The following is a 4,055-nucleotide window of genomic DNA, read 5'->3' as shown; positions in this document are numbered from 1 at the left end:
AATGTCACCTCTGTGTCAATGTTCCATTGGTAACCTGGGGGGAAAAAAGACAGATTGCTCTACTTACCACCAAGCACACAAAGGTCATCTAGAGTTCTAGGTGTCCCTTGACTTGGATGGCTTTGTCTATCAATTGCTTTCATTTTAGACAATTTAGGAGATGCTGGCCAGAGGATAAGCACAAGTGTAAAGGGAGGCTTGCATCCAAATGCAGGAACTGACGTAGGTAGAAGCTGAGGTATAAGGAATGTCATAGGAGAGACTATTTCATGCAAGTGTCAGAGTTAAGCAATTCATTCCCAGTACAAGTTCTGTCTGTATTATTGGACTGTGGGGCTATCTAGCCTTGCACTTTCTAACAGCCACTACAGACAATGTAATGTCCAGAAACTTTTCTTTTAGAAAATTGAGTTAAATTATTCTTTAGCTTTGTCCTACTTCTATCATTCACCTCTTCCCTACCCCCACTACTACTATAACCACTCCCAGAATTTCAGAAAATAATTTTTTTACAAGAGAAACTTGACACACATGACCAAAAATTAAGGCTTAATCCAACCTTCACATACTACACTCACCATCTTCAGATCCCTCAATGTAGTCTGCTCTCTCCAGCCTTTGCACACCCCATGTCCTCTGTCTGCAATTCAGTTTTCTCTTTATTTGCTTGGCAAACTCCTGATCATCCTTCAAGATTCAACTCATGGCACCTCCTTTAACAATCCTTTCCTAAACTTCTGTTCATACCCTGGGAGAAATAAATTCTATGACTTTGGCTGCTAAAGTAACTTCTGCATAATACAACTGTTTTCTGGTAGACAAATAAAGGTCTGTCTCCCTCACTGGAATCAAAGTCACCTTTGCAATCCTAGGACTAAGCAATGTTTAGCACAAAGTTCTTTCTAAATTAAGTTCGTTAAGTGGATATTATGTACTTAGCTGCCAACTCTACATGGAAATACAAATACTTTTCTAGAGACATGAGGGAGGCAGGGTTGTGAAGTCAACTCTTGTAGAATTGCACACTGCAATTACTGATAAACTTGCTTTGGGAAGCATCAACCCTTCTGCTTTGTTATAGTTGTATCTTTGTAATTTGTCCTTTATTTCCTGCCACAGTGCTCTTGGTAATAACATTGGCATAATGCTCCAGGCAGGTGTGGTTGGTAATGGATAGAATTGGATTTGGAGCTGTCTCAAAGATTTACTTCAGATCCTCTCTGGTGCTTCAAGCTCTTAATTTTGGCAAACCTGTCATTTGCTAGCTGTCAAATGGGTTGAGTCATTTGTCTGACCTTTTCATCTGGGAACCTCCAAATGATTGATATGTCCCTGTTACACTTCCCAATGGGATGACTAAGTGTCCACTCAGTTCTACCTACCTGGTTTTATAAAAAGTGAAAACAATTATGCCATTCCTATGTCTATCTGTGAAAGCAGCCAGCTGGGCAAATGTAGTTGAACAAGATGTTTACCCTCTAATATTCACTTCCTAAATAGGGAAAAATTCCTGCTGGCAAAATCAAACCTTGCAATTCTTGTCTGGCTAACAGAAGAATCTCTTCCATTTGTCTACTCTGTATCATGATTTTTGTATACATTTTTCTTTCCTCTTCACAAACAACCGTATGGAGTAGAACGGGTTATTATCTTAATTTTATAGTAAATATTCTAAAACTCAGAAATTATTTTAGGGTCATATTCAGTTCCTCTAGTATATTAATCTCCTTCCATCCCATGCTATCAGACATCCTGTTTTACAAAAGGGATGTTTGAATATTGCATCTACCTCTGTGTTATTCTCCCATCCAAGATCTATTTCTGAAATACATTTGTGTGCCAAGATATGGGGATCTCTTGGTGAAACTATAGGGAAGGGAAGTAGGCAAGACTGGGCCATCCCATCTCAGACTAGAGAGTTTGTCTCCAAAGTGGTGCAACCCACAGCAGTCTAAATTGCAGAGTCACATGGAAAGCAATAACTCAATCCCAGAACTGATGAGAAATCTGTGAGACATTCCCCATTTGTCTGTGCAATTGGTTCCTTTCAAAGGCAAGGTGCTTATTGTCTTCAATATAATGTGGCTTTTGGATGTTATCCAGTCAGCAAAGTAGAAACTCATATTTGGCAGGGCAAACCCAGCCGTGGTTTCCTGATGTGCTGAATCAATAGGAAATGACTTTGGAAAAACACAGCAACAACAGCAACAAATGGCTTTGAACTTTTTCAACCAAATACCGTATAAAGTGAACTGCCAAGAGTTTCCTGCATAATATCCCTTTTTAGATGATGACATATAACTTCAAACTTTTGCTCCTTATGTACTATATGCCCTTCATTCTTCAGATTTGATTGAACTAAAATTCTTTCTGGAGCTGAATGTTTATGCTTGCATGGACTTTTAATTTTCTTTATTTTTGCATAATCAGGTTCCTCCTCCCTAAGATGTGGACAACTTCTCAGCTCCTATCCCCGTCATTATCTCGTCTCAATGTTTCTGTTTTTTTTCTTTCTTCCTTTTCTGTTTTAAATTTAAAGATAAATCTGAAAAGCTAGTAACCGTATCATTCCTCACTCATATCGACAGCCAGACTGTCAGGGAGGAGGAGTGGGTGGGATGGCAGGAGGATGAATGACTGATGAAACAGACTCCAAAGCAACAGAATTTGGGGGAAATGGTGTGTGAGATGGAGAGTTGACCAGGTAGAACCTTGGGGGCTGGAGCATCATTCTGTGGAAATTGATAGTAGGGAAGAGAAGCGATCAATTTATTGTTGTTGTTGGTTTCCTTTTCTATTTGTTTTACATTTCAGTGATTTTATGACTTTTATAATTATAAAACACCTTGAATTTGAAAAAATAGAGAATTCTTAGCAATGTGCTGGAATTTGTTCTCATGTACATGCAAACTGGTGTGTCTAAGTATCAGCTTTCTTCTTGTTTAGTGTTGTTTGGACACTTCTAGACAATTCTAGACTCTTCTAGAATTGTGCCTCTATGGCACAAACAAACTGATGGGCTCCATTTTGTTTTTAGATGATAAAGGTTAAGTTGTCAGCCAAAATGAAGTAGATAAATCAAGATCTAGATACCCTCACACTTTCTCTCCTTTTGTCTTCTCTATCAGCAAAATTAATATGAGTATTTTAAACTTAGACTAGATTCAGCTAAATATGAGTAATATCAAAGTGTCTCACCAATAAAGATTTTCTCAATGTTGATGATGATCATGATGACAGGGAATATTGAGAACTTACTATCTGGCAAGTGCAAAGGCAGTCTATTTCATGCATGTATTATATACATTATTTAATTTACTGCTTTCAACAATTTGGGGGATAATGATTACTTCCAAGTTAAAGATGAAAACTTAAAATTTAGAAAGATTAATCTGCTTAAAATGGTGCTCAGCAATTTATCAGTGGAGTTAAGATTTGGGCACTGGCTTGTCATTTCAAAGCTCATAGTCTTATTCTGTATGCTATATTACATGACATGTTTTCTCTATTGATGTTTTTTTTTTCCTGAGGGAGTTACCAGTAAAATTATGTTTGGCAAAAAAGAAAATTATAAATTCATTGAGCAGCTATATCCAAACTGTAGGCTGGGCAGCTGAAAGTGTGTGCAAAGCAGGTCTTCTAGAGTTGAGGTTATGGTCCATTTCTATGCAAGCCTTAACTAAATACTTAAATTACCAAATGTAATTTAGTCTAACTTTTGCATCTCTTATTTTATTTCAGGGTTGCCCATTTCAGCTAATTTGGGTGTTCACAATTGCACATTCGTAACTATTAATATGCTTTATTTGCCTATTTGAATGATTTGGAAATGAGGCCCAGAAGGTCCATGGTCAATTCTTGATATCTGAAAGAATCAAAACGAAAACAGTACCACATACTGAGCATCTACTATACCATATACTGCACTGATTGCTTTACATACCAGCTCATTTGATTCCTTATTGAGAAGCTATAGAGTGGATGCTGTTATTTTAATTTCACCCATAAAGAAATGGAGGCTCAGAGAAATTGAGTACCTTGGACAAGGCCTTGGG

The sequence above is a fragment of the Pan paniscus genome, chromosome 3 (genome assembly GCF_029289425.2).
Source record: "Pan paniscus chromosome 3, NHGRI_mPanPan1-v2.0_pri, whole genome shotgun sequence".
Lineage (NCBI taxonomy): Eukaryota > Metazoa > Chordata > Mammalia > Primates > Hominidae > Pan > Pan paniscus.
This window is presented reverse-complemented; position numbering follows the sequence as displayed.